Genomic DNA, 21,434 nt, shown 5'->3' with positions numbered 1-21,434 from the left:
GAGATATAAAAATACACTTCAGAGTTCTCCAACTGTCTACTCCTAGGATTTCTCGAGTGTCAGAGATGTCCATTTTACGCTCCAATATGTAAGTCCACTGCTCACAAATGAACTATTTTCACCGAAGTCTTCTCTTGAAACCACACACCTCATTGCAGATGAAATCATTTTCTTCCTCTGGCTTTTTAGACAAATCCATTCCATTTGGTGGGGTGGAACAAACATAAGTTAACATTTCTTGGTAAGAGTCTTTCAATTAAAAAAAATAGATTCTAGGGGTAATTTCTGAGTTATGAAAATATTACATATGGGGATTAAAATAAACATCCATGACTCTCAGATTACCAAAGCCTCTATTTGCCTGACATAGGTGTCATTTTCCCAGCTACTTAGCATTTAGCAGTGAAACGATCACTTTTGGCTCCTGGATTTTTGAAATAAAGCACTGTGTCCTAAGAGGCATCAGAATTAAAGTGTGCTGCATCAACGATCATTATAAATGCCATCCTAAGACTAAAATGTATATGCCTTTTGTCATTCACACAGCAATTTTTAAATAATAGCAAATGACCTCAGAGGATTATGTTTGAAAACTGTCAGCACCATCCACCCTACCCTCCACCCACACCCCCAGGTATGGGAGAGGAGGGGAGTAGTGAGTGAAGACAAGGGGCAGAAATAGTAGAAGCAAGCAGAGGTGTGTTCTCACCCAGCTGTGCTGCTCTGTACCCTCAGCCTCCCAGTTGCCCTGGATTTTCCAAGTCTGACCTACTTGAGGGCAGGGACTGCCACTCACATTGAGCTACCCCAAATTACACAGTGGCTTTGCGGTGGGGGTTGGACGGACCACAAAATTCATCCTTGGTGTCCCATGAGCCTGGTTTGAACCTCCAGTTTCCAGAGGTGAAATGCAAATCCGTTGTGTTGCCTTAGCCAATAAAACCAATAACCCCCTCAAATCCTAGTCACAATTGGACATTTTCATATTTAACACACACTGCTGCCTCCAACACACACAAAAAAAGGAACGGAAGCAAGCCTTTTGCAAGAATAATTTCCGTAGGTTTTTACAATTGTTCATGATTTTAAAATAGGAAGAAAATGATTTAGCTAAAATATGCTGGAAAGGGTCTCTTGCTGCCAGCACACTGTATGTCCATATTTTAAAACAGCTCATGTTTATACAGGCTATGTAGAAGTGAACATGTCTTGTTTGTATTGGTTTAATAGAAAGAATTGGCCTTATATCTGCATATATGGAATGACATTTCATATTCAGTACAGTGTGTTTTACATATAACACGCATAGATCAACAGGTCCGACCACATCTGAAATGAGAGCGACACAAATTCCTTTTAAGAGGACATTAGCACTTTAAACTTTGAAGCCACAGATCTGTGTTGGGATCCACTGGCCCTTTCGGCGACGTCACTAGTAAAGGCATCCCTTTGTTCCAGGGGCCCCAAGGAGCCAGGCTAACTTCGTGTGCCACATCCCTCAAGTGGCAGTCCGGGGACCGGATCTGCGGAATGAAGCTCAGTGGATCCCACCCCTTTCCTCCGGAGTTTCCCTTTCCTGTCCTTATTTGCACCCCCCGCCCCCACGTCCCATCAGTCTGGGGGCTTTTAATTGAGTCCTTCCTCCCTCCTCCTGTCCTTCGCCAGGTCTCCCCGCGATCGTCCCCAGCTGGGGGGTGCTGGCCGAGTTGGGTGGGGGGGGGGGGTAAGGAGGTGGGGGGGGGGTGCGGTGCAGCGCCGCGTCCACAGCGAGGCAGCAGCTCGAGTTAATAAACAGTTAAGTTTGGAAGACACGGCAGACACGTTGAGGGGGTGTTACCAAACCCAGGCAGCAAAAACATCCCGGCACATTCCTGGGGAGTCCTCAGCTGCCAGCATCTGATTAGAACCATATCTCTCGCCGGGAGTGGCCGCGCTGCTGCGAGGCTCCCGGCCCGGCGGGTATTTAAGCCGGGCCCGCCCTTCTGCAGCCTGGAGGCTCCGGGGACGGGGAAGTCATGCTCCTTTCGCTGAGGCGCTAGCTAGCATGTGAGTAGGTTTGAAATCGTTTTTCCCTTTGGCTCCATTTTTTGAGACTTCCTTGTCTCCTTCGCTTCCCCCCCACCCCCAACCCTTTTCGGATGCAGACCCTGGGCTGTGGGGGGAATCTTAGAAAGAGAGCAGTGTACCTGGGGAACCCAGCGGTGTTTTTTGGCCTGACAACTAAGGAGTGCTTCCACCGATTGCATTTACCTTTAGGGCTGGCTCCAGATGTACAGCTCATGACATTTAACAAGCGCCTCCTTTTGTGTGTGTTTGTGTGTGTGTGTGTTTGTGCTTGTTTAAAAGCTCAGCGGGCAGCCCTGGAAAGGACGCTTGTGTGGCTGCTGACCGCCTAATTGACTCCTTACAGGGTGTTTATTTTTGCCGTGTGACAAAGACTGGGGACCTAGTTTGTGCCCATGAAAAGCTTTTACTTGCTGATTGACAACGTACGGCATTAAAATATGAACTTTGTCTTACATCGGCATTCCTAAGAAAGTATCTACCCAAGGGACTGAACAAACTTGTTTTAAATCTCCAAGGCAGGGAGCCTTTAAATGGTACTTGCAGGCTTGCTGTAAACTGGTTGGAAAGATTAAGTACGATTTCTAGAAAAGGGGGAAAAAATGAATGGGTTAAAAGCATGGAGCGCCAGTCCACACAGCGGTTTTCCAAGCATAGAGCTGACTCTGTTATTTGTTTCTGCTTTCTTTCCCTCTCCGTTTAATTCTCAGCCTGGAATTCAGGTCCATCGTCAATTTCAGCAGGGAGCCCTTTGAGTCCAAAGGGAAATTTAACTGGATTAAAAGCACTTAAACATTCTGGATGTTACCTCCTCCCCCACCTTTTCGCGCTTTCTTTTTAGTTTGTGTTTGGAGGGAAGAGAGCCACTTTGTAAAACGAGAAGAGCAGAAACAAGCTTCCAGACACATGGAAAGACTTAAAAATTGTGGAAGGGGCCACTTCATGAATAGTAAATATTGCCGTTGTACTAGAGAGTGACTTAATGAAAAAATTTCTGGCCCTAATCAGGTAAAGGGGGAGATGGGGAAAGGAGGTAAGACATAACTAACTTCAACAGAAGTAATAGCACAGAAGAGAAGGCAACTATAGGAACAGCTTCGAGATGTCTGATAAGGCTCTTGGAATGAGTTGATGGACTGTATATTGGTTTCCATAATCTTAATGTTGGCTCCACACAAAAGCAGCATCTAATCTGCAGGCTGATGGGGAGGGAAGAGCTAGTTGGGAAATGGGGGACCCCTGCAGCTACTAAATGGTTTGTCTCTACTCGGTGCTCTCTGACTTTTCCTTTATAAAGCTTGCTTCTTACACCAGCAGCCAGACCTTGATTAGGGTGCTTTTCTCTGGGCCCATTGCCCCCCACCCCCACCCAGGTTCTCTTTCTCCCCTCATTAAAAGGAGATAGGTCTCACATACATGGTCAAAAGGCTTAATGCCTTGGCTGGCTACACAAAAACAAACAATGCCACACTTAATGTAAGTTGGATAATGCAATGCAGATAGTTGCCTAGCTTCAAAGGGGAGACCTCGCCGTCTTTTCCGATATGTTTTTGGGACAGGCTCCTTCCAAATTCTTAATTGGCATCTTCTGAAGGCAGACTGTGTTCTTTTTCCTGTTGCTGGTGAATGATTTAACTTTCTCCTTTCCTTCCCACTTCCCACCATATCCCTTGTTGCCCAAGTGACTGCCCTAGAAACCAGTTCTTAAGCCGTGTCCACGTACATTTTAATGTGTGATTAAATGACACATGTCTTTGCCTTTCTGCAATCTCAGACACAAGTGAGTTTCACCAATGATGTGTGTGTGTGTGTTGGGGGGTAGGGGTGAGAGCCATAGCACTTGATATATGACTTGTCTACTTGGTTAATGACAGAATCCAGAATTTGCATTTCTACTTAAGACTTTCCAGAGTATGAGATCAAACTAAAAGTCCAAGTTCCTGTGCATTAGGCCTATTTGAGGAGCAGATTTCAATCACCTTGTTGGGTTGGAGAAAATTGCTTTTAAGATACTTGTTGGCACAGAGATGGTAAAAGGGACTTCTGGAAGCTGCTGCCCAGCTGGCTGGGGGTGGGATGAGGGGTGATGTATTTTAACCCACTCAACATGCTCAATTACCTGAAGATGAAAATAGCAGGAGAACAGGTGCCTTGCCCAGTGGTTTATGGCTTACAGGAGACTTTTGGAGACATGAACTTCTGGTGGTGCGATGAGTACATGCTGCTTCCTTCCTAATTCGATCCCAGATATCCATAAACTTAAGCCTAGTCACATGGATATTTTACCTGTATAGTTTTGAAGGCTTTGTGTGTTTTTTCTTCTTCAGTCTCTCCTGACTTGCGGATTTGATTATTGCTTTCTCTTAAAGAAAGAGCTAAGATGCTGAAGCCTGAGCTCTCCAAGGGTTTTAGGCTGCTCTAATGGCTATCAGAGCTTACCTCCCCATCTGGGAAGGCTTGAAAGCGGCTGGCTGGGGGAGCTTTGGGTAACTCACTGGTGGAGCACATAAGGGTTTCTACCCTTCAAACAGAGCCAGACTGGGAACCAGACTGGCAATATGAAACACCTGAGTCACACAGGATGTGGTCTTTAAAAATTCTTTGGTGCTGCTATGTAATACTAAAGCTGAGGTTGTGTCCCTGAGTTGCACAGAAATGGGGAGGCCAAAATCACGATTAGATGAATAACTAACATCAGAAAGGTGTGTGAGGGAAAACCTCGTGATAACATATCCTGACTATCAATCATATGAATCAGAAGGCAAGCAGGCTACCAAATTACCTCTTCTACAAAAAAACATCAACTCCTCATGGGAGGGAAAGCTAACATTCAGGGGCCAGTTTTCTACCTCCTACCTAAGACAGCTGGGTGGTGGTTAAGACTGGATTCTGGAATCCCCATCGTCTAAACTGGAATCCCAGCTTCACCACTGTTGGTTACACAACCTTGGGCAAACTACCTAACCTCTGTACTTCAGTTTTCTAATCTAGGGTGAATAATAATACCTACCCCAGGGCTGTTGGGAGGGCTGTTAATCTAACATGCTTAGAATACCTTATTCTGTTTGATTTAGAAGCCTATTTTTTGTTGTTTTCCTGTTTTGTGGGTGATTGTTTGCCATGGAACTACTAACTATATGTCTATGGCAACTCAAAGCAAATAGAGAATTTCTTTGTTTGACTGAACACCATTCGCCTACCTGAGAAATGTTAATCATTCAAGCACTTACTAGTAACCAAGCGGGCATGTTTGCTAGTACTCACCCTAGAACAGACAGGGAGTTACTCTCTGTTCTCAGCCTGGAAGCCTGCAGTTTGGCTTGCTCAAGTTTGACCTCCTCTGGTCTCATTTAAGTCTTCCCCACCCCCCTCCCAGACTCCCTAGAGAGAAGGAGCAATCATTCCTCCTGAAGTCAGCATTATAGCAGAAGGAGGTGGCAAGGGAAGGACCACCCGCACTAAACTGAGGGACTAGGCTAGAAATAAAAATACTTGGGAGAGGGCGGGCAACGGTGGCTCAGTGGCAGAGTTCTCGCCTACCATGCAGGAGACCCAGGTTCGACTTCAGGAACCTGCCCACGTCAAAGCAAAACAAAAAATACTTTGGAGTGTGTGTGGCTCCATACTATCTTTGCCCACATAGCGGGGCAGGTTGCCATGGCTACTTCCCTTCTTGCATCCTTCTCAGACCCTAGAAGGAAGGCTGCTGCTCCAAGACAGGGAGAATTGGAACAAAATGCTTCCTGGTCTAAAAAAGGGAAGTTAACGTTTGAATCAAATAAGCTAACTCTCCCCTCTACTTACCTTATCAATTCCCTCTCTTCTAAACTTATTTTAAGTCTACACTTAATTTTCTAACCCTGGCTAATAAAAATCTCTTTTGCTTAAATCAACTGCATAGCAAAACCTTAAGGCTTAAGATTTCAGCAGCATAAAAACTATGACCTCAGTATAGAAGTAGCTTGGCAATTTTTCTCTCCTGTTATAACTTATACAATCCAGATAAGGGCAAGTGAGCTTTAACTCCCTTAAACTGGAAAGAATTCTGAATGAATGAGGTAGGCCGAACACGTGAGGGCTGTCACTTAATACTTTCAAGTTACCCTAGAGTGAAGGGAGTGGGTAGGACAGGGAGTAACAATACTAGAAAACTGGGTTTGAAACCCTGTTCTACCTGGAAGAAATCTGAGCGATGCATATGTGACTTCATGTTTCTTTTGGGCAAAAAACTACCCTGCTCACTCCTAGCAATACTATGCAAACCATTACCTGATAGAGACTTAGACTTTTATGTGACAGATGAATTGATAGAAGTTCTCATTTAACAATCAAACTCTTTTCAAGGTTGGACACTTAGCTCTGTGTATATTTCATGACTATAGAGAAATCATCTAAGACATTGGTTCTCAGTCTATGGTCCCTAGACCAGCAGTATCAGCATAACCTGGAAACTTGTTAAAACGCAAATTCTCAGTCCTTGCCCCAGATCTATGGAACTAAATTCTGGCAAGAGGGCCCAGCCATCTGTGTTTCAACTAGTGCTTCAAGTAACCTAAGGGTATCTTTTTGGAAAGCATGGCAAAAATTCTTTGAAATAGTAAAGTATAAGTATTTAAACAGTTCAATTAAATCAAATCTTAGAGTGCAGAAAGTTGATATAGCACAGGTAAACCCTTGGACCTCAAATACTTTTCCCACTATCCTATGCATAGCTTTCTTTGTTTTTGGAGGTGCTTCTTTTTTTTTAAAACATAACATCATACAAACATGAGCATTCTTACCATATGACCATTCCATTCTTGGTATAGAATCAATAACTCACAATATCATCACATAGTTGTTTATTCATCACCACAATCACCTCTTAGAACATTTATGCATGGCTTTCTTAATCCTGGGAAAACAAATATAGTTCTTAGTTTTATATTAACACCTCACTTCCAGGTCTTTCCCCATTGCTAGGATTTCTAAAGAGTGTAAGTCTTCTTCATTTATTAGGAGACAGTTCCAATTCTTTTGAAAAAAGATTCCAGTAGATTAGATCTTTGCCCTTAAACCAGATGGTTTTCCTCTAAGCTATAAAACTTTTTATTTTGTTTTTCATGCCAGCCTGGAAGAGGTAGAGATGAATTCCTCTCCAATTTGGTGAATGAATCTACTGCACTTTGCTTTCAAAGAGCTTTATGTTTTATTATGCTAACTATTCAAGTCTCTCATTTGATTTCCACTTTAAATAACTTATGACAGAAAAGATCCATTCTTAGTATCCAACATATCAATAGATTTTAGCTTTTACCCAAGGTCTTATCACTAAGTGGTAGAGTCAGGATTCAAGTATAAATCTATGATTCAAATCTTTTATTTTTATTTTTATTTTTATTAATAAGACCAATCAACATACTATGTGAACGTTCTTAACATATGAACATTCCGTACTTGGTGTGCAGTCAGTGGCTCACAATATCATGACATAGTTGTATAGTCATCACCCTGATCTTTTCTCAGAACATTTACATCACTCCAGAAAAAGAAATAAAAAGAAAAAAAAGCCTCATACATACCATGCCCCTTTTCCCTCTTTCTCACTGAATACTAGTATTTCCTTCTACTCAATTTGTTTTAACATTTGCTCCCCCTATTATTTATTTATTTTTAATCCATATTTTTTACTCATCTGTCTGTATCAGAAATAAAAGGAACATCAGAACAAGGTTTTCACAATCATGCAGTGACTTTGTGAAAGCTATACCATTATATGATCATTTTAAAGAAACATGGCTGCTGGTACACAGCGCTACAGTTTCAGGCACTTCCCTCCAGCCTCTCTAATACATCTTAAACTAGAAAGGCGTTATCTATATAATGTGTAAGAATAACCTCCAGGATGATCTCTTGACTCTATTTGAAATCTCTCAGCCACTGACACTTTGTTTTGTCTCATTTCTCTCTTCCCCCTTTCTGTTGAGAAGGTTTTCTCAATCCCTTGGTGCTGAGTCTCAGCTCATTCTAGGATTTCTGTCCCACATTGGCAAGAAGGTCCACGCCCCTGGGAGTCATGTCCCATGTAGAGATGGGGAGGGGAGTGAGTTTGCTTGTCGTGTTGGCTCAGAGAGAGAGGCCACATCTGAGCAACAAAAGAGGTTCTCTGGGGGTGACCCTTAGGCTTAATTTTAAGTAGGCTAAGCCTATCCTTTGAGGGGTTAAGTTTCATATGAACAAACCCCAAAATTGAGGGTTTGGCTTATTGATTTTGTTGTCCTCACTGCTTGTGAGAATATCAGGCTTTCTCCAAGTGGGGAAGTTGAATTTTCCCTCTTTCTCACCATTCCCTCAAGGGGACTTTGCAAATACCCTTTTATTCACTGTTCAAATCATTCTGGGATTTATCAGGGCATCACTCTGGACAAACCTACAAAATCTCATGCCCTAATTCAAGGTTCCATGTACTTAATTAAACTGTCCATATAAGTTCTATTAGGAAATGCACTAGTCAAAATAAAATTTTGTACCAAATAAACATTTTTTGCTTTAGTCTCACACATAAGTTAAAGTTTTAAAATGTGAATTACCATCTATTTTCAACACCCTGCAATATTGACATTCCTTTGTTCTTCCTCATGCAAAAACATTTTTTAGCTTGTATATTTAGTCAATGCCATTGTACACTCTAGGCATTCCTAGATTATAGCATCTCAATCTTTACTGTCTTATGATTCAAATTTTGATATTTATCTGAATATTTAGTAAGTACCTATTAGGTAAAATATGGTGCTGGTTTAACAATGGGAGAACTGTAAGGGATATAGCTCCTGTCCCTTGACTGACTAGGAATCTAGAAGAAATTCTATTATTTTAGGTGAAAAAGAAAAAAAAATGTAGAATTAAAGAGACCTGTATGAGAAAGGCAGCTCTTCCATTTCTTGGGCACAGCACTCAATGTCTGATCCTTACTTGTCTCACCAAACTCATAAAACAGTCCTGAAAATGATTGACATTAAGCAGAAATTGGTAGAGAGTACTCATACCTCAGACTGAAAAATACAGGAGCATAATCTATAACTAGCCATCCCCTTAGGTAGCAGATTGCAACTCGTTTTGAAGAGGGTACATAGGATTAGTTGTTAAGAGCTTGGACTCTGAACTACACAAATTTGTTGACACCTCAGTTTTGTCATGTGAGACACAACATATAATATCTATGCTTCCTTTTCTCCATCAGTAAAACAAGTTGCCTCAAAGTTAAGATTAAAGGAGAAGCCATATAAAATACTGACTTCAGAGATGCTGTCCCTTCATAGAACAAATACTTGTTCTAGAACTGTATTTCTTAATGAAATAACTAAGCTGCTATATGGGGAAAGGTCTAGTTTTCAGTGTTTGTTAGGCAGGCTAAACCCTAGAGGTGACTGCTTTCACCATCTTTTCTACATACCTTGAAACTATTAAATGTGAGGCACGAGCATAGAATGTGGCAATGCTTCTTAAACCAGAAAAGGCACACAAATGTTTAACTCTTACGGTACTAAATTTCTTCTGGGAGGGACGGTTGAGTCTTCCTGAGGTGTAGTTAACTGTCCATACCCAAAGAACTGGAAAGTAAAGAATAACTTCATCCCTAATTGTGTCCATATGGGACACAGCTGTACTCCCTGTTCTAAACATTTCATCCAAATGACCTCACTTATTTTTATACTTTAAGTGTCCTATTCGGGGTCCAAGACCTGTTCTAATCTTCTGTAATATGTAATGCAGATGCTAAAGTGCTCTTTTGTTACCACTGCATGAAGCAGAAAGAAGCCAAGTGTGTTTGAACATTTATCAGAGGGCTGGCATAATCAAATGGGGAATGATTGAACCAATTTGTCTTTGGGGCACAGTGTTAATCTAGCAGGGAAAGTATAATTGACTTTTAGGTCAGAGTATCAGAGGTCACAATGGTTGCTCATAGTAGGTGCTCAAATATCTGTTCTTTAAAGGAAAGTCTTGGCTGTACCTTAATTATATCAGCATTGGAAGTTGTTGCTTCTCGTCCTTTGTCTCTAAAATCAGCTTTCTGAAAACAATCTCATTTCTAAAGTAAAAAACAAATACCTGGCACACTCCTCTATTAACACCAGTTTTACAATAAGGAGGCCTATTATTATATCTGCCTGGACTAATATCTATTTTCAGAAACATATATATTCTTTAGTTAAAAGGATAGATAATTACATTCATTGTTCACACTGTCTTCTGAAGGCTCTCTTGATGCATTGTTGCTTGTTCTTTGGAATTTCTGATTTGTTCTAGCTAGTCTAAAAGTTCCCTATGACTAAACTTCGATTGTAATTGCAAGTTAGATGCAAATATTTGTCTAATACCTGCTGGGGGTACGCAGATGTCAGAAATGGCTACTTCTAAGAAATTTAAGGAAAATGATACCTACTCATTTAAGTTTCCTAGGCTACTCAAGCAAAAACCAAAGAAACGGGTTGGGTTGAACAGTAGGCATTTACTTGCTTGCAGTCTGAGGCTGGGAAAAAGTCCAAGTCAAGGTGTCATCGAGGTGATACTTTCTTCCCGAAGGCTCTTGCTCTGGAGCTGGCTGCTAGTGGTTCCTTAGCTTGTCACACGGCAGAGTGCGTGGCAGCCTCTCTTGGCCCCTCTGTTCTCTTCCCGGTTCTGCTGAATTTCAGCTCCTGGCTGTTCCCTGTTGTTTTCTCTCACTTTGAATTTCATTCCATTTATGAAGTATGAGTTCAGTAATAGAATTAATCCAGATTTGGGCCAGGCAGCACCTTAACTGAAATAATCTTAACAAAATGGGTTCACTTACAGGAATGAATGGATTAGCTTAAAGAACATGTTTTTCTGGTGTATGGCTTCAAACCACCACACTGCTTAACTAATGCATGGTTTGATTGAAATTATGTGGTACAGAGTATTAAGAGTCAGAGGAATGAAAGACACTGGCCTGATAGTGGAGTTGGCCCTTAAAGGAATGGTGGAAGTCAGATAAACAGTGATAGGAAGAGCACATGAACACTAGCGACTTCAGCCAAGAGAAAGTACAGGTAGCAGAGAGTTAAGAGGTGGTATAGCTTGGATACAAACTTAGATGTTTATTTGCTAAACTGATCTCTTCATTAAAGTAGGAAAACAAAATACTGACTCAGAAAAGTTAACCTGGCAATATTGAGTTTCGGTGGAAAGTGCTTAGTAGCAGAAGAAAAACCTTATTTCATAAAGAATTGGCATGATGGGAAAAATGTGCCTAAATTAATATTAAGGAACAGAATGAAAATATGCTTTACTGCTCCCTTTTAAGTGCAATGAATGCATTTTATCAGGCTGTGTGGAGCATAGAAAGTAGGATTCCCTGACCTCCAAAGCTTCATTGCATTGTGGGAAAGGAAAAGTTGAGGTGTTTTTTTTTTTGGTACATAGTCCGGAAATCGAACCTGGGTCTCCCTCATGGAAGGCAAGCATTCTTACCTCTGAACTACCGCGCACCCCTGGAAAGGGAAGATTTTTATATGAATCAGAGGGCAATGATAGGTCGTGGGGATGTGGGGGGAAATGGTAGGGTTGTTGAGAAATAAGAAGATGTCCCTAAGATGATGCACCTTAATGAACTTTTGAACGATGGGAAGGAATTCAAGTAGGTGAGAGCAGTAAGTGTTACAGGCTAGGGAGGCAGCATGAAAAGGCATGGGGTATGTGTGTGTGTGTGTGTGTGTGTAAGTCAAGGGAAAACAGAAAAGATCAGCCTGTCTAGGAAGCAGGTCACCATGTTTGTGTGCACTGCCTGTCTGGTTACAAAGGGCTTTGAATCTCAGGTTGAGCATGAACAGTGGAATTGAACACATTGTTTTTTATTGTGAAATATATACACAAACAAGCAATAAATTTCAAAGTGCATTGCAACAATGAGTTGTGGAACAGATTTCAGAGTTTGGTATGGGTTACAATTCTACAATTTTAGGATTTTATTTCTTGCTGCTCCAAGGTACTGGAGGCTAAAAGAAATATCAGTTTAATGATTCAGTACCCATTCTCATTTGTTAAACCCGACCTTCTCTGTTTAACTCCATCACCTTTGATCTTTCTCCCACTCTTTAGGAGTTTTTGGGCTATTCCCATTCTAATCTTTTCATGTTGGAAATGATTATGGGATAGGGGGATGGAACTAGTTGATGTTCTGGAAAAACTGTCCCCTCTGCATTTCAGGACTTATCTAGTCCAGGGACCCATCTAGAGGTTATCAGTTTTGGAGAGTTACCCTAGTGCATGGAGCTTTTGTACGTACACTCTTGTATAATAATGCCCTAGGTGTTCTTTAGGATTGGCAGGAATGTTTTGGTTGGGGTTTGGCAAGTTACGATAGGTAGGCATGGCTAACTGAAACGTGCATGAGTGACCTCCAGAGCAGCCTCTCAACTCTACTTGAACTCTCTCAGCCACTGCTACTTTATTTGTTGCACTTTTTCCCTTTTGATCAGGATGGCATTACAACAAGAGTCTTTTACTACTTAGGTTCTCATCAGAACAATTCTGAAATAATGGAAAGGAGAATGGACCCACAAAATTTATTTCTACCATTTTAAATATGCTAAGGAATACCTATGTTCTATGTGTAGAAAATATCAAAATATGCTGTAATATGGGTCAGTTAATGATGGACAAGATATGTGATACAAGATGTAAAACTCTTTTGAAAGCAGGAACTTAGGGTAGTGATGAGACAGAGTTGGGGAGGAATGCTGGAACTTGGTTAAATATTTGGGTAAGGTGGTTTGGGCGTGGAGTAGGAGGAGAGAGGCATGGAAATAAAGGGTAACTGAAAAATAGGATCAGGGCTTTGTCAGATCCTGAACAGTCTAAGATGAAATCTGAGCTTTGTGTGAAGTTATAGACAATACTGTTTTGGATCTTTTAGGTCTGTCGATGTACAATTCCTTAGTGTATAACAATGCAAATGTTTGACTTAAAATCTGTATTAGGAGCTCTTTAATAGAAACAGTGGGCATGGCCACATTCTGCTTGGGAATCTGGACTTCAACTTCATGCAGTCTGTACTTGTTGAGGGCTTACTCTTTGGGGTGATAACAAAGTCCATAAGCTGACCTTATCCAAGTGCTACCTGCTATTCCCTTGCTGATACACTTATAACTAGGTTGTATCTTTAACAGAAGCCATGGGGGAGGGGTGCTTTTCATGGTATTCTGCTTCATTTGAATGTGAGACTTGCCCCAGGCCCGTTCAGTGGCTTGGCCTGATCTGAAAGTGACACTATTTTACTCTTGTAAAGTATGAAATATGGAGTGCCACAAAACACATTTGGTTCCAGAATATACAAGTTCGTGACGCTTCTGAGATGCTTGCACTTCTGAAGTGACAAGTCCGAATGCCAAATGAGCACAGTACTTATTTCCAGTTCATGAAGATAGTGTTGATTCTGATCTTTGGAAATACCATTGACATTCTTTAATGACCTAGTATGCTGTAAAATTATTCCCCATCGTCACCACTGTGCCACAGATGTTCTTCCAGATTGCAATATGGTTATGGTAAAATTGCCAAACATCAAATGTAAATATTCCCTATCTTGCTAGTGTCTCAGGTAAATGTCATAGTTTTACAGCTGCTTATTGAAGATAATTAAGGTCCTAAAATCTAGCCAATTTTGCATCTTTCCATGATAGATAATAAGAAAGCAATTTCTATAGAATTCCTTGAAGCAGCACTGATGTTTTTTTTCTCTTACTAAAAATCATTAATGACAATGAAGCCTTCTACCCTGATCAGAAATATTTCCCCCAAAACACCTAGCACCAATTATCACTATGTCTTGCTTGTTCTCTCTCCCTTGCCTATACCATAACCCTCTGAGAATGAAGACCATGTCGATTTTGTCACTGTATATATTGCACAGTTCTGCTCTTGGCTCATAGAAGGCGTTCAGCAAACAAAAACCAGACGGCCAGGTGAATGAGTGAGTCAAACAACTCTTACAGGCAGCATTATTTGTAACTTATTATAGATGAATAAAATGGGAAACTTCTGGTTGCTTTATATTATCTGTTGGTATGGGTAAAGAAATTATGAGCCTTCTTTTTTTTCCCCCCTTTTTACCCTAAGTTTATTTATAATGAGCAATATCCATATGTCCTTCTCATTTATATCTTCTCAGGGCCTGAGAAAGGCAGACAAGCTGTTACTGAAAGTCTCCAGATGGCACGGTCTTTCCAAGTCCTTGATTTAGCTTCTGCCACTGGAGTATTCATCATAGCTCAGACATCTAACTGCCCTGATGGATGTAATTCCCTGACTGTTAATAATTATAGCGGATAGTTTTCAACCTGATAGTTGAAGGGCAATTTCTTAATCACCTTCTGTTTCGCCTTTCAAAGGTGTCCACCAAACAGTTCTTAAATGACTAATAAAAATCAGGAAAATAGATAAGACTGGATGATTAAGGTTATCTCTATCATTTTGACTTAACACACAGTTTCTGCCCAAATCAAAGAAACCTGGCTTTAAAATTTGCCTGTGCAGCTGTATTGTGAGTAAAGACGTGATTTCCATTAGGCTCCTTAAAATGCTGAAATTTAGTAGCCAACTCATTACTGCCTGCACAGACTTCAACAGCTCCAAGAACCCCAGGCTGGAAACCAACAACATACCACACTCTGATCAGCTTTCAGAATCCTAGCATAAATGCTGGCTAGAATTTTCCCCAACCTAGTTACTATTTGATTTAAAACTTGTTGTTTAGATTTTAACAACTCAGGAGCTTTTCCTAACAACTTTGAATAGATAGGGTAGATCTGGCACCTATCAGTGATGTCTATGATGATAGCATCAAAAGCTTACTGTGGGCAGCATTCGTGTGCTTTCAAATGTGCTCATTTTCTCTTTAACGATCTTTCTGATTTTGAGTTTAATTGAATGTGACTGAGTCCTAGAGTGTCTCCATGATTCTATCTTCAGTCCAGGTTAGACTGTAAATTTACCTACATTTTAAATATTGCCATCTGACAGATTAGCATGTCACTAATATGGAATTTAAGGAAAAAAATATGGAAAGGCAAGTTACCTTAATATCACTGTTCTAAATATATAAGATACAATCTCTTATCCTATATCATCCTTCTTGACCAGCACTTCCTTGTCATGGACTTTTCAAGACGTTCAATGATAATATAAACTATACATAAAAATGAGAAAATGCTATATATTCTGCTTCAACCAAGGAGCTATAAGGGCATGATGATTTTAGTCAATAGCTGTCTTCTAAAAAAAAGATGTTTCTTTAGCTGCTCATACTTCAAGACATTATTTCACTTGTAAGTTTTGTATAAGACTGACTTCTTGGAAGTCCCTCTCATGGGACAAAATATATCTTAGAGTGAAAGTTGTAAGACAAAATGACCTTTGATTTTTTTGAAAGCCATCTTTAAAACATTTTGTTTATTTGAAGTTTGAGGGTCACTTAGCATCATAGCTTGACAAAATGGAATAGCCTTGAATCCGACATTTGAGATTGTTAGACCTTAACCTTTCAATTAAAATGCTTTGTTTCCAAAGAATTAGCCAAGTATTTAAAGGGAAGGGACTAACAGTGTTGAATCACTCAAAGTGGCAAGTCCCTGCAAATGTCATACCAAAGCTAGCTGGCTCTTTGATGCCATGGCCCTGTGCTCTGTTTGGTCACCATCCCAACCTCTACACCATTGATCAAAAACCTCAAAGTCTTCTCAGTGCTGTCTAGACAAAATACAGTGCCGTAAGCCCACCCTAATCCAGCCTGACCTACCTTTAAACATTTTCCCCTTGTATAACCCAGGACACACCTATATTCTTGCCAAGTTGACTTAAAATATCTTTTATGCATTGCTATTAATTCTCTTTTCACAATATATTTTCTCGCTAGGGGGCATTCCACTTGTTATTGAAGAACTGGCTTAATTCTCCCTTTTTTTTTTTTTTTTTTTTTTTATTTTTTTTTTTTTAAAGGAAAGACAGAGAGAAGGAAGGAAGGATAGAAGGAAGGAAGGGAGGAAGAAAGGGAAACATCTTTTAAACATTTTCTTGTTTTATTGTATTTTGTTTCTCCGTATTTGTTACATGGGCTGGGGCCGGGAATCGAACCGAGGTCCTCCGGCATAGCAGGCAAGCACTTTGCCCGCTGAGCCACCGCGGCCCGCCCTTAATTCTCCCTTTTTGTCTGTAATGTCCTATGGCAAAGAGGTTAAGTGCATATATTTCAGAGCTGTGACTTTCAGTCAAGTTGCTTAACTTCTGTGCTTCAACTTCTTCCCCTATTAATAGTACCTTCCCCGTAGGAATAAATGAGAGAGCTTCAGCATCATGTATAGTATATAATAAGCATTCAATAAATCTAACTTTTTAAAATGTAATAATCCTTCCATATTTCTAAAGACTCTACCCAAACTCCCCAATCCTGCATTCCCAATTTACTTTATTTTGCTCTTTGTTTTCCCCCAGAGTGTCTATCATCTTAGAAATATTATAATCCACTTCTCCCCCCCCACCACCAAATATAGACTTTATAAGGGAACAAATCTTTATTTTGCTCACTGATATATATCCCAAGCTCTAGAACAGTGTCTGGCACATGGGAGGAATTTAGATTGGTTACATGAATTAGTTTGCTACTGATGGTCACTGGTATTCAGCCACAGGCTTTGTTTCTTGTCTCTAAGTCATAGTGGCTTTGAGAGCAGGGATCAATTGCCAGATTCCATATGCTCTGACCAAAAAAGGGGTTGTCAGTATTTGAAGGCCTTTTCAGTTTTCTAATAGTCATGGATTTGGAGCAAAATCAAGGGTAGCTAATGACTTACATTTGCAAATTCACTCTGGCTAGGTACAATATCAGACAGATTATATACTAAATGGAGATAGCATTTGTTTTCCTTCCTAAGGGAATTTCATAAATGAAAGTCCAAATGTAGAATGGACTTTAAGGTAGAGAACCTCAGCACTGGAGAGATCGATCCTAAGAAAGAAACTTTATTCACATTCCAGTTCTGATAATTAGCCCTAAAAGTAGAACTTCATTTGTTTTAAAAGGACTAAGCAAACTTGTTGGTGTTGTAGTTCTCACTCTTTTCCTTAGTGTAAATCATTATCTACATGCTTCTATAGTTTATTTAAAGGAGTATGTTGTTATATTGCTAGTTAAGAAAAACTTTAACTGTAAATATTCCTAATTTCTAAGTTTTGCCCCACTATAAGGTTTCTGTAGGGTGTGAGCATTAGTTTTTGAGGATTTGTCTTAACCTCTTGGTCTGCAATGTTGGGTTTTTTTTTTTTTAATCAAGATTGGATTAGAAACGAAAGAATGCCTTTCAAAAAAGGCTTGTCTTTGTACAGGTCTATAGAGTTCAGCTAAGGAAATAAATTTAACTGCATTTCTGATGCTAAAAATACCTACATAATAAGACTAGAAAATTGCAGATGTCAGTGTGGAGTGAATCCCTCTAAAGTTTCAAGGACCAGTTGAAAGCAATTTCTACTTAATGATCATAATGAAGGGATCATGAAGAGAGACTACCAATGAAGTCCCTATCTAATCACTTATATCCAGTCCATATTTTCCTTTAGCAGCTAAGTATCAATTGCTTAGCAGGTGCAGATTTTGCAACAGGACATTAATGGTTCAGAGAACAGAAGAAACTGCTTTTAGAGAATGTAAGGTCAATGTAACATCTTGCTTAAATATTACTTTGTTTTATGAACCAAGGAAACTTCCTTTATAGTGACTCATTGGTGTGGACATTCTTGTGTAGTCTAACCAGAAGTCTTTTTATAATTCAATATTAATATGAATATTTCAGAATGAGTTAGCAGGTCTCAGTTGAAGCCCAACAAAGTGGCATGTAACCAGAAGTCATTTCTACTACTTTCTGATGTCAGTACAATGTACCAGAGTAACATCTCCATGATTTGTCATCTAAAAAACATAATGAAACCTCATAGGAAGGGTATATATTCAACAGGAGAGGGAGAAGGGAGGCCCTTCATCCCAGTTGCCTATTCTGGGAATACAGTGGTAAGTCAGATTATTGACCAACCTCTTACTTACCCTTAAAGGTAAGCCTTAATATTTTAGTGATAACTTGTGGCTGGGTTTGTAAATAAAGGACAAAGACTCAACATAATTTCTAGCCAAGATGATGAGAACCCAAAAACATAGTTCCTAGGTTTTTAGCACAATTGTTAGACAATATAATAACTTACTTCACTATTAATTTAAATCGAATTCATTTGGTATGGAAAGACAAGAGGATTAACCCAGTGTTTGCAAAAATATTTGCCACTGGAAATGATTTTGAGACATTTTAAAAGATACAGACACAGATCCAATAAGTGAGTGTATATAGTATAAAACACTTGAAACTAGATTGCCTAATACGTCAATCTTTCATTTCAAGTAAGTCAAGCTCTGTGGGAAGTAGCAATTCATATATAGCCATTTGAATTGATTTGTTTAGTTACGCCAGTCAGTGCCTTCTGAAATGTCCAAACTGGGTTGTTTATCAGGCCAGCAATATATTATAAGGCTTATAGGACACAACATATTGCATGGCATATTACTTCATCTTTATATTTAAAATATCAATTATTCAATTTTATAGATATATAATCAAAAATAAAAAAGACATTTTGGTGCATCTGGAGAAGAAAAATAGCCTTTGTCTAGACTCTTTAAAGTCATTGGCTAATGCCCTCATAGGAGCTGATCTTAAAAGAGAAAGAGAGAAATGGTACATGAAATATTCAAGACTGAACCTTTGAAAATGTTGCCTAATAATATAACCAGAATAGTTTTCTTGGATAATATGATTTTTGACACCTGGTATGATTTGGTTTTTTTCCTTTACCCCATCCTCAAAATGATTACAATGCTAGATGATTTAGGAGAACAATCCATTGAGATATGTATGCTAGAAAATCTTCAGTCACTCTTTAAATCCTGGAATGCATTGTTTGAAATCTTTACAGATTAAAGTGGGAATTGTGGTCTTTTCTTGTGTTCTTAGATTTTAGAAACAAGAAAGGAGGTGAGTGAGCTGTATGTTCATTTCGTCAGGGAACACCAGCATCCAATTTAACTTATTTGTAAAGGTCACTTAAACCTTGCCATAAGTGGTATAGAAATTAACTTCCTGAAAGCTTCTTCAGATTAGGAACAATATTTTATGTTTCAGATCACATCAAACGTGGCTTTTCTCTGAAGCCTCTCCTAAATAGAAAGTATCTTGAATTGCTTCTCCAAACCATTGGCGTTGTACTTCATGACCGTGAAGGTAGGTAAATATCTAGTCATGTTTGTGGAAGGGAGGCTAATTAATAGCAATCACTTATCTGGTTCCAACAATGTAATTTGGTTATGTCACCTGAATTTATATAGAGAATCCATAAAATCTGTCTGACCTACTTAGGCTTTGTAAACAAAAGTCTGATATTGTGGTAGGATTTTATTGTGATTGAACCTTCCTCTGCTCTTCATCTCTGTAGTTAATGAGTTATAAATATGTGTTGCAATAAATTAGAATGCTTTGTGATTCAATCTAGTCACACTGTTTATGCAGAAATTAAAATCCCAAAACTGTTTAATTTAGCCGTGATTAATATACTACAATTTAGAATTTGTCCGTCCTTCAGTTATTTATTCCCATGTACCTATTTGGTCCAGTAAAATTTCCCAAAAGACGAGAGAATAATGGCAGAGTATGAACTTTAGCTCAAGGATATTTGCGCATTTCCTGCAACTTAGTTTATCTGCTCCTACTCTCCCGCAGATTCTTTTTTTTAACCATGAGCACAATTTCAAATCACGTGGGCTTGATTATTTCAGGACCATTTTTGATTCCTAAATTGTCAACTTTCAGGCAGTATTAATATAATCATCCCAAGAAACAAGATAAGTTGACAAATTTGCCTTTTTTTCTTGTATATCAGAATTTGAAATCACCTAGGGGTTCCTTATCTGTTATCATATCTAATTTTTCCAACAACCACGTATGCAAATGAGACTTATTTCTCCTGGAAGAGTTCCCCTGGGCTTTTTGTTAGCCTTCTAGAAACTTCCTAACTCTCAGCATGCTAGAATACTGCTTTTAGAAAGGGGAGTTATGAGTTCTTGCTTCTCCATAAACCTGAAATTCCACAAACAAATAGAAAGTCCCTTTTTATTTTTAAATGTCTCCCTTTCATCTTATTTGAAGGCAATAAAGTCTTCTCCATGGAATATCAGCTAAATCACAAAGAACCATCCTTAAAGAGATGATTAATATATCAGGCAGCCACAAGATAGCAGTAAACAGTAAATGATCAAAACAAACAATTATTCTTAACCATGAGGGTAAGCAAGTCCTCATTATTAGAGGTGATGACTAAATGCCCTGTAGACTATGGAGATCTTGCCCAACTAGAACTCGGAAGTGGAAATGTGAGTAAATGGCAAATCTGTTATGGAAAGCTCAAGCTAACTGGATAGAACTCCAAAACAAAGGACGTGGTCTACGGAAAGAGCTACCTAGAACCTAGAGACAACAGAGTGGATTGAGATACCTTAAACTGAACTTGCGTTGAGTCTACATAATTATACGTTCCTTTTCATGATTTTGTCTATATACAGATATGTAACAAAATTCTGCCAGTTAGGGTTATTACCACACATAGCCCAATTTGGTCTGTGCATTGTTACAAGGCAGCTGGCTTCTTCCTTTAAACTCTTAGAAACAGCGTGTCTCTGAAACATGTGTTACAGAAAGGTAAAGTGACACTCAAGCAAAGGCTTTGAGAATTTATATAAATGAGGAGCTCTGCCTGGAAAGGGAAACCACAATGGGATTTAATATAATTCAGCCAAGCTATTAAAGGAGAGACCAAATATCAGGCAGTATTTCTGACACCGGCTTTTGGAAAATGAGAAGTGTAAGATTACTTACCTGCTTTAAAAGTGCCCTGATGTGGTATATAACTCGTAAAGTAACTCTACTAGTGTATGTCACTCTTGGTTTATAGCTTAATATTTAAAATGCAGATGTTTCTAAATAATATGCTTTTTTTTTTAACTCTTCCAATGTCAGCTTAGTCCTTTGAGATGACTATTCTGATGGCCCTTGAGAAGATGGAAAGTATTTAACAATTAAGATTTGCATGAATGGGATCATAGGTAAAGTCATAGAAGTACTCAAAGAAAAAAAACTATTGTATTCTGAAGTTCACATGCTATATATGCTGCACAGAATCTTAATTCAGGATTATTTTATATGGGAACAAGAAAGCACAATTTTGATGTTGTGTATTCCGGGAAACAGACTGCTAAGATTCATTCATGTGATTCATTTAAA

The 21,434-nt window shown here is 39.3% G+C and overlaps 1 protein-coding gene across 7 annotated transcripts in view; it reads left to right on the top strand.

Annotated features, from left to right (window-relative positions):
- The window catches only part of DAB2 (DAB adaptor protein 2), a 69,386-nt gene that overhangs the window by 14,616 nt on the left and 33,336 nt on the right, over positions 1-21,434 (top strand). For 3 of the 7 annotated variants that reach the window (XM_077117051.1, XM_077117053.1, XM_077117047.1), the window contains exons 1-2: positions 1,808-2,046; positions 19,284-19,382. The exons of 1 other annotated variant lie outside the window; for it this stretch is intronic. The gene's annotated coding sequence lies outside the window, so the exon portion shown is untranslated. Of the gene's footprint in view, positions 1-1,806; positions 2,047-19,283; positions 19,383-21,434 lie in introns of those variants that run through there. 3 more of the 7 variants (XM_077117052.1, XM_077117050.1, XM_077117048.1) reach the window with 3 other exon arrangements.

The sequence above is a fragment of the Tamandua tetradactyla genome, chromosome 9 (assembly GCF_023851605.1).
Source record: "Tamandua tetradactyla isolate mTamTet1 chromosome 9, mTamTet1.pri, whole genome shotgun sequence".
Classification (NCBI taxonomy): Eukaryota; Metazoa; Chordata; class Mammalia; order Pilosa; family Myrmecophagidae; genus Tamandua; species Tamandua tetradactyla.
The sequence above is the reverse complement of the archived record's forward strand: the minus strand, read 5'-3'. Positions and strand labels throughout refer to the sequence as shown.